Source organism: Paralichthys olivaceus, chromosome 1, assembly GCF_024713975.1.
Source record: "Paralichthys olivaceus isolate ysfri-2021 chromosome 1, ASM2471397v2, whole genome shotgun sequence".
In the NCBI taxonomy this organism is placed as follows: Eukaryota; Metazoa; Chordata; class Actinopteri; order Pleuronectiformes; family Paralichthyidae; genus Paralichthys; species Paralichthys olivaceus.
Genome location: NC_091093.1, coordinates 19,355,294 through 19,375,447, shown reverse-complemented (window position 1 = coordinate 19,375,447; position 20,154 = coordinate 19,355,294). Strand labels below are relative to the sequence as shown.

At 39.3% G+C, this 20,154-nt stretch overlaps 2 long non-coding RNA genes across 4 annotated transcripts in view; one reads left to right on the top strand and one right to left on the bottom strand.

The window, feature by feature from the left end:
- Positions 1–20,154, bottom strand: part of LOC109636801 (uncharacterized) — a 174,204-nt gene that overhangs the window by 84,827 nt on the left and 69,223 nt on the right. For all 3 annotated transcript variants that reach the window (XR_011240984.1, XR_011240987.1, XR_011240985.1), the window contains exon 2: positions 7,587–7,662. This is a non-coding gene — a long non-coding RNA (uncharacterized lncRNA). The remainder of the gene's footprint in view (positions 1–7,586; positions 7,663–20,154) is intronic.
- On the top strand, positions 13,412–18,053 carry LOC138407635 (uncharacterized). Its single transcript, XR_011240970.1, has 2 exons — positions 13,412–17,633; positions 17,777–18,053. It is a non-coding gene; the product is annotated as an uncharacterized lncRNA (long non-coding RNA).

Below are 20,154 nucleotides of genomic sequence, written 5' to 3'. Positions count from 1 at the left end.
TGGTTAAGATTAGAGTTCAAGTCTCTAATCAACTGTACATGATCTTTGTTTTTCTCACCTTTAATTAGATAGAATACTCAACATGCATTGAACCATGTGTAAATGTGAGACATGAGGAGTTATGAGTAATGCTATTGTTAAGGTTTCAGCGGTGCCTGTGGCATGAACCAGTGGAATAGAAAGTGGTCTTGGTATCAATTATAGTGGTCTGATTAGCAAGGTTTTGTCTCCGAGTCCCACAGAGCTACGGAATACAAGCTCAATTACCCTCCACCCAGAGGTGGCAGAGCCTTTTGATTTGCCCTGCCTTTTAAATATCTACTGTAATTCTAATAGCTATATCTCATTAATGACCAGTGTCCCAGTACTGGCCAGCAAAGCCTGAACACTGAGAAAGATCACAGAAATGTCCAGAATACTCAGCCTTAATGGTCTACATGCAATCACAATCAATTCAAATATATGTGCGCTGAAACACAAAATTAATTCCAGCATCCAGCATGTGATTGTTACCCTCATAATAAAGCAATATAAATGAGATTATTAGATTCAGTTCATCATCAACACAGAAAAACAATAAAGATAAAATATTTATACAAAAATATGAATAACTGTGGATTTTATGCAAAGATTAGACACATTAGAGGAAAGGTTTAAAGAGAAGTCGCAGATGACTCTGGATACTATGTTATCAGATGTTTACAGTGACAGATAGCGCAAAGTAACACACTACAAAATAAGAAGATGAATGAGCGGAAAAAGGAAGTGGAGGAAAAAAATGGAGAAGGACATGCTGTGCCAATTAAATGGGCCTGGAAAACATCTTAATAATGAACATCAGAGTAAAGTTTCAGATTTATTTAAGCTGCTGGCATTCTCACATATAATGTGCATTACGCATGAAAAGAGAAAGAGGGAATTGAGATCATATTGAAAAGTATTAATTTATCAGTTTATTGGTTTTGCAGTTAAGTACAGTGTATTTCATTTGAGGATTTGGCAGTTATCTCCACTGTGGTTTTCTGCTCAAAAGATGTAAAAGCCCTTGTCTGTAAAAATCATCTGACTTGCTTTTTTAAAAAGGTTACTGTGCTCTGGGAAAAAAAAGCTTTGAATGAATTATTGCAGTCCATTTATGTTGCTAATTCAGAGGATAAATGGTGTTGGAAGCCTGAATATCTAAGTTGTCAGAAATTTGGCACCTTGTTGAGACACATGTTCGCTTCTGGAATCACTGCAACAAAAATCAAACTTTGACATCTGTTACATATTAAGACTCTGGGTTTAAAAGCTTTCAACTAGTCCACTAAATTGTAATGCAATTTTTCCAGAGCCCGTGTTCTCAATGTTGACTCCTACAGCTAAGGATGTAATGGTGTGTGGTTTGAAATATAACGTTGGCTCCCTGGAACAGTTGTCATCTGGTTTCTTGTGACTTGCTCTCCCATCCTCGGCCTTAAATATAGGTTTGATTAAAAGTGAACATGTGGAGATGTGGAAGGGAAACAGACATTGTTAACTACAGATTTAACCCTCTGCATAACAGACCTAGCTTGAGTCAAACTTTGGTTATCATTGGACAGTCATGTTGACATTTACATACATATTGTACTCTTAAGGCTAATTCAGTCTTTACGTATCAAAAGAGATAAGTCCTGCAAACAGTCACTGTCCAAATGTGGCTGTTTGTCCCTTTGCCCGGGTGAAGTAACATCATATAGATGCCCATAGTTTCTATCAAATCGCAAAGTCTTTCCTTAATAAGCTCGAACATTGTTGATAGTTCTCTCCTATGGACGCATAGTGTGGATGAGGTGGGGAAATTAATTGTTCTTTTTATGCATTGCGATGCGCATGTGGACAACTCTGCATGGATGCAGAGATAGATCATAAATTGATTCATATTTTCCCACTATGTTCATTTTTTCGTGATGTCCCACCGCTGCACAATTATTATCACCACAGCTTTAGGACAGATGCACTTTAAAGGTCCAGTCATATTTTACTGTGTCACAGTCTCCTGTCGGAGAGTCCTCCCGCTGGCCTGGTCTTACTTTAAAATAAACACTTTTAAACAATAAACAAAGATAATAATCAGAAGTTATTAGGACCTGAACAGTACTGACATTTATTTTGTGTTTGTTGATTCACTTTAGAGTTTATGAGGCACGTATGTAAACGTGCACACTGTGCGTGTACTTCACCTGTCAGGGTTAAAGTGACCGTAACGATCCGGATTCATGAACCGACACCATCGATCAATAACTAAATACATGTGGTGATCAGTTTTTGTTAGCAACAGAGATGGGCAGACACACACAAAGGCTGCAGACAAAGTACTTCCTGCCGATTATCACACAACGCAGAGTTTTTTAACTTCATTGTTGCAGAACAAGCGAAGCCCCAGTTATCCAGGAACATGAATATTAATTCAGCAGGTTTATATAAAGATCAGCTCTAAGCGTGATTGATTAGAAAAGAGCAGTGGAGCAGAATCTCTTGTTGTTTTAGATGAGTAATGCCCCTCGATGTTGTCAGGCGGGGCACCCTGATACAGTAAAGGCTACAGACTGAATGAATGTTAAATTAATGTTGAGAGCACTGACCACTGTTATAGACTGACTGTCTGATTTTTGAATTGAAAAACCTTATTTTGTAAATTACAGCACACTTGTAATAACAGAAACAGTCTAAGAAACTTTTTAAAGCACAAATCAGGAGGCTAGTGAAGATGCACACCTCTCATGTTCGCACAGTAATAAAAGAATCGAAATAAATAGGAATACAATTATTTGATGCATCAAATCGCAGCCCTCTGAATCGGAAGCGAATCGCATCATGAGGGGCCTCGAGATTCCCACCCTGAATGGACAGAAAGCTCCGTCTGCTTCCATCTATTGAACATTATCTTAGCTAACGTTATGCATAAATGAACCTTTAAATGTAAAGGATTAATTTGACATTGACTCACTGGACAGCTGTAGCTCAGGAGTAACAGCGGGTCATCCATTAATTGGAGGATTGGTGGTTAAATTCATGGATCCTCCAGTCCACATGTTGAAGTGACCTTGGGTAAGATACTGAATTACGAATCGTCCCTGATGTTTGATTGGTGTGTGTACTGTGTATTGCGCAAATGCTGTATGAATGTGTTTGCGTGAATGTGACCTGTCATGTAAAGCACTTTAAGTGGTCGATAAGAGTAGAAGTTCTAGATAAATGCAGTCAATTACAAAACAAGTTAAGAATTTCTTCAGAATATTCAAAAAGATAATCAGATCAAGACATGTGACATAAGGACAGGTCTCTTGCTTGCGGTCTAGAGTGGGACCATTCCCAAAACCAGGGACACTCTGATCTAAGAAACTCTTACACACAAAATAATAGTCTATGTTGCAATGAAAACTGTGCACTGTAATGCATGTCTCAGAAGTATACACTCCCCTACTGCCTCTGTGGGCATCAGGGCAGAGAGTTAGCACCGTATATACCCTATAGTTAGAAAAGAAAAAAAACAAACCATTAACTTGAGTTCCTCTTAACCACACGATTTATCTGAAGTATAGCGACAAAGACATGGTGTGGTGGGTGAAGGTAGCAAAAAGCAGGAATCAGATTTGAAACATTAATGTCTCTAGAAATAAATGAAATGTCTCAATGTCAAATTTACCAAATGACACCAGCTATTCTAACATAGGGTTGTGAACACTGTTTCAGGTGGTACACACTATTTTAATGTACCTCTACCAAGGCAAATTTCACCCTCAGGATTAGATACTTTCCTCTTGTACAACAAAAGACATAACCTTAACAGGGTCAATTTTATAAGCACTGTAAACATCAATCAAATGTTAATAAAGTAATGACCAGTCACTTTTAAATTACATAGTCTGGATCATAAGTTAGACCAGTTTATGGCATGTTTGAGCCACATTTCTCTGTCATCTGTCTCCAATGCGCATCTGAGAGAACAGTTATGGTCCTAATTGAATTGATCTAGTTGTATACACAGGTAATGTAACAATTCACTTCTCACTCACACTCAACATACTTAAAGACCTTTCTTTTTTACTTGTATAAATACATGATATACAATGATATTGTGTTGGACCAATACTTAAAGGTCCAGTGTGTAAGATTTAGGTGAAAGGGAACTATTGGCAGAAATTTCATGTAGAATAATTCTCATGATGTTTTTACTAGTTCATTTCATTTAAATTGTATGAATTGTAGTTTTCTTTACCCCAGAAAAGGCCCTTTATATTTAAATACTTTATATTTACATCTAGGGGGCCCTCTCTATGGAGGCCGCCATGTTTTTTACATTAGTCCAGACTGGACAAACTAAACACTTTTTAGTTTTTATGACAACTGAAGCTACCACAGGTTCTTTTTCATGTTTGGAAGGAGAGGGTGAGGTGAGGGGTGTTCAGCTGCAACATGCAATTTCAACAATAGATATCACAAAATTCTACACATTGTAACTTTAATACAGCTTGAAAAAAGGAGAAAATCCACACAAAAAATTGATTAATTTCCCATAGTTATGTTTGGTGCTTCCTCTTCCGTGTTGTGCCATGTGTTTGTCCTCGTTTTATTCTGAATGGACAACATTATTTTGTTGATGTTTAGATATGTGGTCTTTGGGGTTAAGTATGTGTTGCCACAGTCTTTCCAGATTTGAGAAATACTGGTGTTCTCTGGTGCTTTTCAGTGACACAAGCCATACATGGGAGAACAATGTGGTTAGATTTTGTGTTGCGTTTATGTCTCTGTTACAGTCTGGTATTTTCTACTGACCCAGTTTGGATTCTGACAAAGGTCCAGTCAGAGTAAACACAGGCCTGTTGCCTGCTCCAAAGGTTTACCCTCAGTGTTTGATATTTTCTCAACTCGCTGGTGCAAAGTTCAAACAACGGCCAATTTATGCTCAAGCGAATGGTGATAATCAAAAAGGAATTGCTGGTTTGTGTGTGTGTGTGTGTTTACTTGTGTATCTATCTAACAGTGGACTTCGGCGTCGTTACACATTCACCAACAGGGGACCATGGGACACTGTGTGTGTGTGTGTGTGTGTGTGTGTGTGTGTGTGTGTGTGTGTGTGTGTGTGTGTGTGTGTGTGTGTGTGTGTGTGTGTGTGCCTCAATTTCAGTACAGGAGTGTCAAATTTGCTGGAATACAAATTCCCTTAAACTCATGTTATCTTCCTGTGAGCTAATGTGTTAAGAGCACCTAACCCCCTCAGCGTTTTGATTATCATTCATGTGTAATCCACATATTTAAACCAGTGGCTTGGAGCCCAGTGTTTCCCATTAATTACCTAGACTGTGGCAGCCCATGGCCTATAGCCTTAATTTGTCCCGCTACAGTTTCATCATGAACCAAACATTTTTTTACACTTCTCATCATAACATAAAAGATCTCTCGTGTTTTCCACCATTGCTTCATTGTAGAGCTGCACACAGTGTACTGAGTCTCTCTTCCCCTCTTCACCCCACTGTGTCTTATCTCTCTCTTACTAACACGTGGACAATGGATCCATGTGTCATTCTAACTAGCAATGGCTAGTTAGAATGACACATGGATCCAAGACCCAGAAAAACACTGCATTTCTTGAGCAGCCCTGACGGCTGCCAAAGCCTCCGTTCAGTGTGGCTGTCCTCTGCAGACAGGAGAAAAAGCGGCACTGGTAGTTTACTGACAGTGATCTTGGTCTGTGGAAAATACTGGAGCCTTTCTCTCTCTATTTAAGATTAGGGTTAGAAAAAGGTGAACCCCATTACACAGCTAACATGCTTAAAGTAGAAAATGCTCAAAGCACATTCCAAACATTCTGCTTAATCATTGAGCAGAGTTTTGGGTTGAGCTAGAGTTTGGTCTGGTAGTAGCAGTGGTCTGCAAGCAACAGGTGTTTAAACATGTGAGATACATACACATACAAACAAAGAGTAATGTAACAGGTTACGACTATTCATATTAAAGGTTCAGTGTGTAGAATTAAGTGACATCTACAGGTGAAGTGGCATGTTGCAGCTGAATGCTCCTCATCTCACCCTCCCCTTCCAAACATGAAAGAGAACATGTGGTGAACTTTAGTAGTCATGAAAACTCAAAAGGTTTTAGTTTGTCCAGTTTAGACGACAGTAAAAAACATGGCGGCCTCCACAAAGAGGATCCCCCCTCCATGTAAATATAAAGTTTTAAAATATAAAGGGCCCATTCTATGATAAAGAAAAAAACAATTCATACAATTTAGATGAAACACACCAGTGAAAACATCACTAGGATTATTTAATATTCAATTTCTGCCAAAAATCCCTTTCACCTAAATCTTACACACTGAACCTTTAACATTTTTCTTTTATTAACATTCTGTTTGGATCGAATGGGTTGAATTCATTTTGAGCTGAAATATATCATGTGAGTTGGTGTCAGGAAAGAGCTCACAAATTTGGCGATTCTTCAGTGAATGAACAGCAGAATGAAACCTGTTTGAATCCAGGGAAAAGTACAGGTGTTGGGAGATGCTAATATATACTTGGTGTGCAAGCTAGCTGCAGGATATCATCAGTACAGATGATGATGTCCCAGGCTTAGCCACTGAGTGTTTTTTAAGCTCGAACGTTAACACATGTGTATCAGCACTTAAAAGAAGTGTCTTTACTGTGAATATACATAAACATAGATAAGAAAGGCAATATAGAGAAATGCCATTATATATACTGTATATATACAGTCTTTGCTTTTGGCTTTGATTACAGTATGAGCACAGGCATCTGCTGGTCGATAAGGCAGTCAGCAGTGAATGGGCTTAAACAGGTCATATCACAGCCACTGAGTGCTGATGAACCAGATCATCTGTTTTTTCGTTAGATCTGAGCTTATTCTTTCCCGTTGAGAAACCCACACCCAAGCAGTACGTCTGTTAGGCCTTCGGTAAGCAATAGTGACGGCCAATTAAACAAACAATATGCACACTGTTTTCACACATCTTGGTTTGCATTTCCTAACAGGAGGAACAGGAGGCTCTGAAAACAATCCAAATTTGGGCAGGAAACCACAGTCTGATGTAGGATATTAGTCTAGAGAGCTGGGAACAAAGTGCAAATGGAATTCATCAAGAAAAAGCTACAATCGTGCCTTCAAGTTGCAGGATTCAAATGAATGGCAAGAGGTTATTTCCAAGTTGGTTGTTAAACTTGAGTGAATGACATCATGCACTGACTGCACAGTATGAGCTGCCAGTTCAGTCACTCATTCTCCCTCCTCCCTGTCTGAAGTGCCAGTCTTCATTAATGCAACCAAATGTCATCAACTTGTTTAATGCCTCTTAATATCACTGTATCGTTTACATCCCCCACGCAGCCCACACACACCAGCTGGGCAGCTGAGAAAGAAAGGGGGGTAAGGAGAGAGATGTTGAGCTGGGATGGGCATAGGTGGGTAGGATGGGAAGGGTGGAGTGACAGGCTATTTAGACATGCTACTTCACTTTGCATTAGAGTGTACAATATCAGGCATGATGAGCCAAAGTGAGGCCGGATTTCAGGCAATGCTGGTCAGGTCTGGAGCGATGGATCACTTACCTTAAGATATCAAAGTCAGTGGCGAAAGATCAGATCTGGAGTGGGGCCCAGCGGTACAGAGAGAAAAGTGTGAAACCTGGAGAAAGAGAGACACTCATTGAGGAAATCCATTACCAGTAGAGAAGCCAACAAGCATGAAAGGAGCTGTCTTGTTAAATTGGCTGCTTGATAAAGCAGGTCTTTGGCTGGGGAACCACTCAGAGTCACCACTAGTGACACCAGACATAGAAAAGAGAGAAGCCCTTATTGATACGGCAAAATGTTGAGTCACTGCAGTCCACTTTGTGTTTCACGAAAAGAAAAGTCCAAGGGAAAAATATGTGCTCTACTGGATTTTAGAGTCATTTTCATCTTTCGGTAAAAAATTGACACAGTACCATGGTAGATTTCAATTTTAAAAGAAAATCTGCTGGTAGTTTTCGCTTTTTGTAGGTTTGTGTCATTTAATAATAGCGTGCTTATTTATTGTCCTTGTTTTAGGTCATCTGACAGACAGTAGTTTGACAAATAGACAACAAACATTCTCACTACCTAAACGCTATACCAGTGGTTTTTCCAAGTTGACATCTTCATCTGTGTCTTCTACATGTATGGCCAGTTTTGCATTAGTCACATGTTTGAATCATCCAACAAACAACATGCCCACTCACTGTAGTCTTACATTGGCTCACTTGGACATTCTCATGATATTTTACCACAGGCCAGGCAGGAAAAGTTCCAGAAAATATCCAAAGCAACTGATTCAGACATTTAAATTCTCAAATCCAGCCCGTCAGTGCATGTCTGAAAGCAGCTTGTGTTACTGTCAAAGGCAACCAATTGTTTCCATTCATGTCAGTGGAGAATGAAAATAAAGACTTGTACAAGATAGGTAATCTTTCAGTGTGACCATCACATCTGCTTTAAATCTTCATATTTTCAAAGTTGTTGTATGTTGATTTAGTGCAGACATTAAAAATCAATCTCTGCAACAAATGCATTATACAATGAAATTAAACCAAGGAGTAAAAGCTGACATGTTTCTTATGGGGTGACAAGCTGGACCAAACTTCAGGCATCTGTAGGTTTATTTTCACGGTTAAGTTAATTGAAAATAATGGCTGCTCTAAAGTTGGGAAAAACAGAAATCAATTTTACAATAAGGAAAACTGAACAAGCCAAGAGATCTGCTGATAGTCGTCTTCAACTACTGTAACTTTTCATTGACCTTCACTGTGTTTCTTGTGTATGTTTTTGATTTTGAGAGATTGGTTTTGGCAACACCTCTTGTGGGCCGAGGTAAGTGGCATCAGGTACGTTCAACCTGCAGTGAATGACCACTGACCCTTTAATCATCTTGGCTTACTTAAGCTGCTGGTGGATCCCCCAGTAGATTTGTTTTTAATGCGCTGTGATTTTTTTTCGCTTCCTCCAAAGCCCCCCTTTTTATCTTCTTCCTGCTGTGTGGCTGAAACCCCACTGAAGCCACGGCAAGCCTCAAATCCCCCACATCAGGACAAGCAGGAAAAGGCAGCTCAACGAAATCATGAAAACATTAACAACTAAATTGATGAAGAAAACTATTGTTTGTAGAGTTTAACAAGAGCTGTAACAAATCCTTCTGATTACTTTCTAGTTCACTAGAGAAATATACATATGCTGTTTACATATAATTTTCAACCCAAACAGCTTATTGGTTTTGACCAGACAGTACATCATCCTTCCAAAACAAACTTTCAAGTTGTATCACAATTCATTGAATATTCCCTGATTATATATCTGACAGCATTGTGAAATCAGCACAACTGCTCAGACAGTGATGCTTAAGTTGCTGGAACCAACCGATATGACTCAAGTTTCCAAAAAACAAAGATTGGTCTTCAACCCCATGGAACTTGGCAGAGTGTCACACTTACTGACCTCCAATCTAAACCTCTTTACTGAAAATCCAGGCAGACAGAGGTTTGGTTAAATATGAGTTTAAATGAAATCTACTAAAACCCAGTATATTAATGCAAATTATTCACAGAAAAACAAAATTTCAACAATTACAGTTGAAAAAGCAATTTGGTTAAAACTTTTATTCATCCTCCATAAATGTACATATTATTAGGGTTGTCAGTATCATTAGGGAAATCAAGTGCAAGTTAATATGTAATATTTTGTTTAAGGTCGTTTTGTTCCCACTGTGGATGAATTTAAAAGTAAAGCATAATGTTCTTGTAAAACCCTGCATCAAGAGAACTGTGGCTCAGTGCTGAATTTTTGCTATGGAACACTTACTTCATTTTTGTTTTGTTTTTTAACTATGTCGATTGAAAAAAAGCATGTATTTCAGAGCGCCACACCTGCATTTGAGAGTAGAGCTGAGATTTTGAGAGAAAGGGAGGACAAAAAGAGGTATTGTTGTTGGGTGTAGGTCAGTGCTGCTCGGCTGCTGCTCCCTAGAACATTCCATGGTGTCACATAATACTGTCAGTTTCCTGTTGAAAGTGCCAGCCCAGAAAGATTGAGTGTGCTTGCAAAGTCGGAGAAGTGTATGCGGGTGTGTGTCTGTCCGCACTGTATGTTAGTAGCATAGGTGCATTTATCTGACATCGGTTATACAAGATTGTTCAACTTAAGAAGAATTGCATTTGGTCTCATCTGCTCGTGCTGTATGCACAGAGCTATAGAAACATTGAGAGTGAGAAAGAATTTTCCTCAGCTGTGAATTACCAGAAATGTCTGTTTATGTGTCAGAACATTTGGAACAAAGTATGATACATCTCCTGTGCAGGGAAGTAGGTCTGGCCTTAAAATATTTTTATAGGGTGCTCTGTAATATGCATGAACACAGTCACATGTAAAACTCAGCCAAAGAAATAACTCACCTGCCCTCTACTTGGAATAGTAAAAAGAATTGCTCCCTCAGGATGCCAACAATAGAAAAAGGTCTCGGACACAGCTTATACTATTTGTTTTGCCTTATGCTTGGGTTAATACAGAACTGTAAGAAGAACGGTGTCAATATAAAAAAAAAGCATGTATACAGTTATGAAAAGAAATTAATATTTTTGTTATAGATGAATTAATAAATTCCGGTTTTTGTAATTGACTGTCAACAGTATATTATATTGGATTTGGATTTTCTCACTGTTGAGTAGGCTATTCAAATTCAACCTGATGCTTCCTCCTCCCTTTCCTTTTAACTTTCTGTACTTATGATGGAAATATGCACATACAAGTAAAACAGTATTTTAATAAGTTGTTAGATCAAACAGTGCTGTTTATTCTACATAATGCTAAAACGCTACTAATACCATTGTTTTTCCTGGTATTGTTCAAAATGTCACAAGCATTGTTCATTATTCTAATACATAGGAAAAATTCAGCACATTTCAAAGTCATCATTTTCTTTTTTGTTGCACCAGTAAGAAGAAATATGGAATCACCAAATCCAAAGAATCAATCCAAATCAAGAATGGTGTGTATATTATTTCTCTGCAAAACATACCAAACAATAAACCCATTACAGAACCCCACTCTTGTCCGTCTTTAACCCTTTGCTAAATGTCATCTACTACGTCATAACTTTCCTACAATATCATGCAAAAACTGCAGTGTAGTCAGTAGAGGGAAAACACCCTTAAACATTATGCCAGTGAGAATGTGTAAATTAGACTTGGCCCTGTGCAGCCCTGGAGCTCAGTGCGCAGGCTGGGGAGACATTAACAAGAAAAGGGAGACTCAGTGATTTAAAAGAGACGTAGCCCCACACCGCAGAAGGAAAATAAACTAAAATAATAGATCTCAAGGACGTAATTAAGAGAATTGTGATTCAACAATGAGGTAACTATTGAGTCGTTCAGCCTCGACAGCCAGCTAAAAGTCACATTGTGTGATGACATCATCAATGTTAAATTGAGTTTTACCCTGTTTGGCTTCAATTCTGATGGCTCTAAAGAAACCTGCCCTCAACTGAGAGCTGTTATGTGTCTGTGCCCGTCTTCCAGGCAGAGGTAGTTAATATAATGTTACTATATTATACTATGTTTGTGTGGATGCAGGAAAGGTGACATAAAATAGTGAGACCCATACATAAAACCAAGAAACTCCATATAAAACCAAGAACGGTCGAAGCTACAAGGGTACAAGTTGCACCGTTTCATTCTCGGACATTGATGTAGATATTTTCACAAAGTATAATTTTAAAAAGGTAAATCTTGAGGGGAGGTTATAAATCCTTTTGTTATTATACTTATTTAACCAAACGTGTTAAAATTTTGCACATGTTAAATATTTTCACTAACCTGGTCAACAGATGTGCATTTGTTAATAAATCACAAAAGAGCAGAACACTTTCCTGTATCACTTGATTAACTGCAAATCATAACATTGTCCCTGATCACGCCAAAGGTAAATAAGGGGAGCGATACACAACAGACATTTATTTTGCTGTGTGTCTGCTTCAGAATTCAATTACATTTTTTTTTTTTTAAACCTAAGAACCCAGAGCCTCACCTCTGCTGCACTCAGACGCAGAATTCATTAAGCCGTTTTCTGCCCTCAGATTTTCACACCACGGCTTTGAACATCTGCACCCTGTCATGTATCATCCCATTCATTTCTACTTAATTTGATCCTAATAAGAGCCAGATGTTGCTGCTCCGACTGTGGCACTGAAAGTTTTGTTTGAGGGGAGCTGTGCTCTGTGCCTGGTGGGCTGGGTGGTGCATCCAGTGCAGGCGTAGACTGTTTGAAATCACTCATTAATATGTAGAATAGTTTTGTGATTTCTTATTTTCTAGATATTAGTTTTTACTTGTCAGTGCACACAGAAATCCATCAACATTTGACAAAGTCCCTCAGGGTGAGCCTGAGAACTTGCTTTTCATTTTCATTAATTCCAAAAGACCTGTTTATGACAAAAATCATCAAACACACATTTGTATCAGTCGAGAAAGACACAGTTGAATAAAAATAACTTCCTTTTGGAGGAGAAGTTTGAAATAATGGATTATAATTCATTTTCAGTGGGATCAGTGTCATCTTAGGGGATCCATGTGTGTGAGCTGATGTTCAGTGGGCAGGATGCTGCGAGCAGGTCTGATTATGTTCTGTGTCTGGAGAACCCCTGTAAACCTGACTGCTAATCAGCACCATATGTCGGCCACTGGCCCTCATTCTCATCTTGTCATTTCAAGTGGCTCCTAGACATGGCTCCTGACATGCCCCAGATTCAGCCACAGCAACTAGCAGCCTGGCATGTGTTAATGAGAGGAGTGGTGGAAGCCGAAGAGTCTCATGTACCGCAGAGATGCACATGAGGACAGGGAAGAAAAGCCAAAGGCTGAGCCACATGACCATTTGGAGTGGGCCCCTTTACCTGGTGGTGGTGCTGCCTGTGTGCACCCATGGGACACTGTGTGTGTGTGTGTGTGTGTGTGTGTGTGTGTGTGTGTGTGTGTGTGTGTGTGTGTGTGTGTGTGTGTGTGTGTGTGTGTGTGTGTGTGTGTGTGTGTGTGTGTGCGTGCGTGCGTGCGTGCGTGCGTGCGTGCGTGCGTGCGTGCGTGCATGTGTGACAACTGAGCACGGTTATAGCAGAATAATAAGTAATTTAATAATAAGTGGACACACCAAGCTTTATTTCTCTACAATTTTTTGTCTTTCTTTTGGTTAAAAAATGAAACTATATCCATCCCTTTAATGTTTCTCTTTATAGATAGTATGACTATCCACATGACAATCTGAGCACAATGTGGCCCTGGTCACTTCCTTGGCAGTAACCGGATTCCAAAGCCTACGATAAACAGGAAAAGGTCAACTCAACACTGACACAGAGCAGTTGAGGACTTCCATCAGCTGGCCATCAAATCAAGTCTATCTAAATAACTCCCTTGATTATAATTTCTATAGCCTCTGGGGTCGTGGGGGTTAAACGTGTCGTCTTGCCATGGATCACTATTACACAGGAGAAAAACTGAACTGGGAAGCTTGAGGAGGGAATCGAGCCGAGGAGCATCACCCACTCTTCGGTCTAAGGAGGCATCTGCTCCTATTTAACCCCAGGCCACAACAGCACTCTGGGTAATCAAAGTGACCACTGTGCTTTACTTATTGCCTTCTCGATGAAGGAGAACACATCACAGTCACACATGCGGGTAGCTATTCCCTCCACAGACGGTTGTTGTTTAGAGCAGATTATTACAGCTCATAGTACTCCAACACACTCCAACAACCTACAACAGCATGAGCCAAGAAGCCCCGACTGATAGCGCTGATAGAGCCTTCTGTCTACTCACAGAGCTGTAAGCACCGGGTCCCAGACCGGGGTCGGCTGCACTGCTGTCATTCAAAGTGACTGCAGCTTAGTGTATCTGTCAGCTGACTGGTGTCTCATTGTTTTACATGCTTGCAGACTATGCCTGTGAGAGAGTGAGTGCAGGCCCCTCAGGCAAACATCATGTCAGCTAGCTTTGTACTACAGGATGCCTCGGCTCCCTCAGCTGCTGCTTGGCTCCTTTGCTAACTGGGGAAGTGAAGGAGATTAAATGGAACATCCTGAATCTCATACTTCCTAATGCTTTGTGACATCCACACTCTGCTGAGACTGTAGGCGTGCCTACACAAAGGAACAGCGACAAAACAAATAGTGCCTCCTTGAAAGAGACTATGCCACAAGACATGTGTACATTATTTGCACTGATGTAGTCTGACAGAAGTAGGAATTTCCACAATGCTACCTTCAATAAATTATGGAGAATGTTTTGAGTGGCATTGAGTAGCGTTCGTCTAAAGAATGCACTCAATAAAATTCTTGGTTCTCAGGATCAGGGCAGGATCATGCAGAATGTTTTACAATAAAATATAAAATGACATACAAACAACTCAATTGAAAAATAACTGCCTTTATACGATGCAACGTCTTGTTTTTTTACAGAGCATGTCATAGCTTATTAATGAAGCACTTGATACTGTTATATGAATTATTGAAGACAAGACAGTAGTCCCACGTCAGTCAGTCAGTCCAGTGAACCCAGGATTTCTGACATCAGGGAGTATGTCCCAAGAGAGGAAGTCCATAGCCCAGCTTTGTTGGAGGCTGCAGTTATAGCTTTTAGTTAGCAAGTAATTATGAAGCAGAATAATGTTGAGAAGTGTGGTATTCCGAGTAAAGCTTTGACCCTAATTTCCCAATTCTGCACTCCACCACATGTGTCCATATTAGCCAAAACAAAGAAAAACATTTACCCTAAAAACAACAACAAATCAAATGGTGCATAAGTACCTGAGGAGGTTTTGGATATTGTGCAGGACACAAAGAAGACAAGGGAGAGATGACAGTCAGATGCGGAAAATATAAATGTCTGAAACAGTCATTATTATTTCATACAAATGCCTTTTCTTTGCTTGAAAAATTTAAGCTGCAATGGCAGCACCAACGCAGCACATGTCAAAAGAAAGCCCAGGGACCGCAGATGATTTAAGTGGGAGAGGAGAGCATATGCAAAAACCACATGTGTAACAGCCATCAGTAAACAGTGAATATGTGGTAAACTTGGCAGAACACTGACATTTTTTTAGAACACAGCCAGTGTGTTAAATAAAGAGAGGGCCCAGCTAGCTCTTTTCTTATGTCAGGCTGAGGACAGGCCAACAGAGTGTGTGCAGTGCTCTGAATATTTGAGCAATAACAAGATGTCAGAGACACTTCACAGTGCTGGTTTAGGGCCTTTACAGGATCAGTTGTGAATTATCTCATTTAGTTGTCAGTGTGTTAAATGTTCAAGTCAGAAACAAGTAAATGGAAAGTAGAATATGAGTATGAATTCAGTGGTCATGACCTTCACCTCATGACCACTGAATTCATCATTGTAAATAAATTAATTCTGTCTTTATGGTGTAACTCCTATTCACAAAGCAGGCAACTTTTGATTGTCCTCTTTACTGATCTTTTCGTTTCATATTTCCCGAGCTATAGGCTGCACCAAACAATCGATTTACCACCAGCTTTGAGACTGAACCATTGAGAAACAAATTTAAATGCTGAGCTTTCTAGTTAACTTATTGATCAGATCCCAGTTCATATATTGATCATAACCCACTTAAGTATAAATGGTAGTTTAATTCAAAGCACACACTTTAAATCATGCATTATGCTAATGACAAAATGATGTTATTCCAAACAAGGAATTTCAACAAGCCTTCAAATTTTAGTCTAGAGGTTTGAAACCCCACTGCCTAATTAGACATGCTTATTGGTGGATCAACGCTGCAGCATCATTCAGTCAACAACCAATAAACAAATTTTTATATATTGCTGTATTCTTTAGTCATTAGTTCACAGGCCATCTGTACATGGAAATAAACAAGAAACCTTCCTCTTGCCTGTGTAGGATTCTAACAGTGGCTGTGCCTTTGATCTGTGGTCCTTGATCTGTTGGGCTCATGGTGTCATATCCCCCTGTGATGTGCTGGATTAATTAGGTGGAACTGGTATTTATTCCTTAAAATCATAATACTAATTTACCCAATGCAATGTGGTGTCTCTGTGGGTGGCAGCAGTGGGTCCAACCTCTATTAAAAACGCTTAGCCTTCACATCATCTGATGAGCTCTGACACTGAATGGATCGCAAATCAGCAGAGAGTCAGCGCACAGGAATGCCAATTATTAACGAAGAAGCAATTATATCAATATCAAGAACAATGTGTCACTGCTCGTTTAAGAGCATGTGCAGCAAAATGCTTACTTTTATCACTCAATAGAATATCAAAAATTAGGTGGCAATCACTTTCATATCCTCACTTTTCCTTTTTAACAGAAACGTAGTGAAAATTTCACTTGCAAGAGTTTAACAAATTCAGTGACAGAGATTGGGCAGAGTGACTGTGTACATGTACACACATACAGTAGGTGAGAGACAGAGAGAGAAACAGAGAAAGATGGTGACAGAGTGACAAAGAGGGGGTGATAAGTACCTGTATGCAATTACCTCCGCCAAGGAAGTAACATTTTCATCCCTATCTGTTTTTTTGGTTGGTTTATAAGCAAGATTACACAATAACTATGGGACACATTACCACAAAACTTAATGGAACAATTTGGAGGTTAGGGAAAGACCGAATACATTTTGGTGAGGATCTTGGATCAGGGGGCGGATCCAGGAATTCATTATCTATTACATGCGGGATAGACCATTTTTCCACATTTTCCCTTGATTTCTCAGAGAATAATTCACAGACTTTGTTGAAAACAACCAGGCATGTTTTAGGGGGTTGATATTTATGGCTGTGTGCAATTTGGTGAAGATCCAAATAAAGATCTGGATCTAGCAAATTAATATGGTTTCATAAGGGGACTATTGGGCCTTGTCAGAGGTACGCACTCTAATGAGTTGCTAGTTTTTTTTAAATTTTAAATAGCTATGTACAGAAATTACAGGTAAACAGCAATGACAGAAAGAGAAAAAGAGAGCAAGCCAGAGAGAGCGAGAGAGAGAGAACACACCTCTGCAAACTGGACCTGCCAAACCTTACAATAAAATATTTCCTTAGTTCTTTGTGTCCACACCAAAGATAGTGTACATTGTCCATCCCTGTGTACAATTCTGGAGTGTCGGGCCTCTGGTTCAACGGGGCTGAATGCAGCCCCTTCTTGTGCTCTGGTCTGTGAATGCTATCTCAGAGCAGCAGTGCCCAAAATGCTGCCTATTCCCACACCCAGCAAACGCCACCAGAGGATAAGGAAAACACAATTGATAGAAAGTGTATTCTTTTCCATAGGTTCCAAGCAGCATGTCGCTGTTGCGAACTGTTTCCACTACCTTATCAAAGAACAAATGCCTTTGAAAACAGGAAAACAAAGAACCAGGCTGCATTATTGCCTGTTTTGTTTTTTGACAGGAATAATCTGGCTTTTGCATCACCCACTAAAACTAACCTCCATCTTGTTGGCAGGGCCACGCAGGAAACCAGCCACATGCTATCCACAACACAGGACAAGCATGAGGCTATACACCCATAATTACCTCTACAAAAACTGGCATTCAACTTAAATCTGTGTTGTTTGCAAGACTTTTTGTTATGTAGGTATATTCTTTAGTAATCACAAATGATGCACTGTGCGGAACAGAGCAGTTCACTATTGATAGGTTAAGTATTATTTACCCAATGACCTTGTAATAGTTCATGCAACTCTGACTCTTTTATCCCTTTTTCACACCAACAGTGTACACTTCCATTTCGTTGCTATGCCCCACAGTAGAGTACCATCTACTGGCAATCCATGGTACTGGATACACAACCAGTAGTCTCAACTCAGCAACGTAAAACCAGATTTCTTTTCCCTCTGAAGGTTTAGATAGTGGCCTTATAAAGCAAACATGAGGAGAATGACCACAGCAGTCTTTAGAAATGTTTTTAGGTGTCAAACTTCAGCTTGTATACAACACAAATGATGTGCATCTTCAAAAATGTAACCAAATTAAAATATTTTAGACATTGAATTTTGGGTATTTAGAAAAAGTAATTTATATCATACACATGTCTTTAAGAGAAGTTACAATGTGTACAAATAGAACTTTATTATTTATCAGTTATTTATAACCAATGTCGCTGTTGTTGGATAAAAAATAAGGCTGAATATAATGATCTTGGACAAGAAAATATCAATGTCACAAAGATGATGAAAGTACGTCATGAACTTTCAGTTAACTTGAATTTTTACTAAAGGGAGAAAATACATCAACTTTGTCAGAAGCCCATGATAACACTGTTCAAATTAAAAAAATTAAAATAATTATTGTAATATGCTTCATTCCTAGGAAACTCGCGTTCACTTACATTGAACCAGTGTGTCCATTCAAGTGTTTTTAAGTTATTTAAATGTTAATCCTGACATACCAGTAAATGCTGTTTATTATTAAGAAGAATGTCCTCTCAATAATTACTGCCATCATGAGGTGACTGTTCCATGAGAAGCTGTAAAGCCTATTTTCACTTTCACCTATTTTGCTGAATATAGAACACATACTAATAACGCTTGTGTTGTTGTTGGATTGAGGAGGTGACAACCTGTTTCCAAAGCCCGGGAGGAAGATGTCATCGGCACTAAAAGACGAATAGATCAGTAGAAGTGTCACTATCTTTCCTGGCTTATGACACACGGACCAATGATAATTACTCACGAGATGACAGCCACTATGAGGAAAGCTAAAACCTTGTCTGGCGGTTTTCAGGACTAAATGGATTTAAAATCAGATAAGAAATGAAGCATTACTCCCACTAATTAATTATACTTTCACTCATATTTCACCTTATTTCACACACTTGCCTTTAAAAAACATGCCAGACCAATTTGCTGATTTTTAAAATGCATTGAAGCAAAGAAAAAAAATCTGTACTTAAAATCAGAAGAAATGCCTCTAATTTCTAACTCTCACGCCTCCACACTGATATGACACTGACTTCTTGACATGTTAGAGTTTAGTGCATCTTGTGAATGAGGGATGTTTGGTGAGTGAGCTGGTGGATAGGTAGCCAGGCAGAAGAATATTTGGCAGAAACACACAAAGGACAAAATAAATTAAACAATGCTGTTCACAAAATAAAACGATGTGCAAAATCAATAACCTCACTAAAGTATGAGAGGGTTCAGAATTCCAAATTCTTGTAAACTACTTGCAGTAAAAGTAAATTTTAGCAAACATCAGCCAATTATGCCTTTGAAGGAATAAAATCTCACTCTGGGTCATGATCACAGAAATATCTCTTTTTTGTGCACTATTTATACATTCTGTTCAGATTTGTTGATTTGCTGAAGGAGGGCCATGAAAAATGCACTGACACTCTGCCATTGTGCCGCTGTACTGTTGTTGGTATCCACTGAGCCTCGGTGTGGGCTGCTCTGCATCCTCACTGCCCGAAGGCTGTTTTCCTAATCATATTAATGAGGGTGCGATGCTCCAACCTGTGCTGCAAAGCTGCTGCCTATGCTCAAGGAGCAGTCCTATTTGCACTGTACCTATACTAATCTGACAGCCTTGATCAAGGAACAGAAAATAAAACCCCTAAGGCCTCTATTGATCAACCTTGAGTCTTACTCTAACACTGTTGTGAGGGGCTGGTTAGCTATTACAAATGTTAGTGTGTTCAATGAATTATTTCATCAGAAAAAGCACGCTGCATTAAGTATTTATTTTGAAGTAAACTATTTCAAAGGGTTGTCCATACCATATCATCCCTTTTGAGATCAGGGTCCAACAGCGCAGCCTATTCTTTGTGTATATCTCCTGTTTGGGGCTGAGAGAGTGGATCGCAGTTAAGGAGGGCATCAATAGCAGGAAGCGTCTACCAGTCTATTCGGCTCTGAGGTGGGCTCTTCAATGGAGCAGTCTCGGTCCTCAGCCTGCGTGATCATATAATTGCAATCTCTGGAAAATCAACAGGCCTTCATTATTTATGTCATTCAAAAAGCGGAGGCGAGAATCCTGCATTTCAGGTAAAATTGTCTGTAGGCTGCAGGGCTCAGACACCAGCGGTCAACAAACTTGTATTTATGACCTCCAGGTTCATTAATGGGAAAATGCAAAAGTTTAAAACAGCATC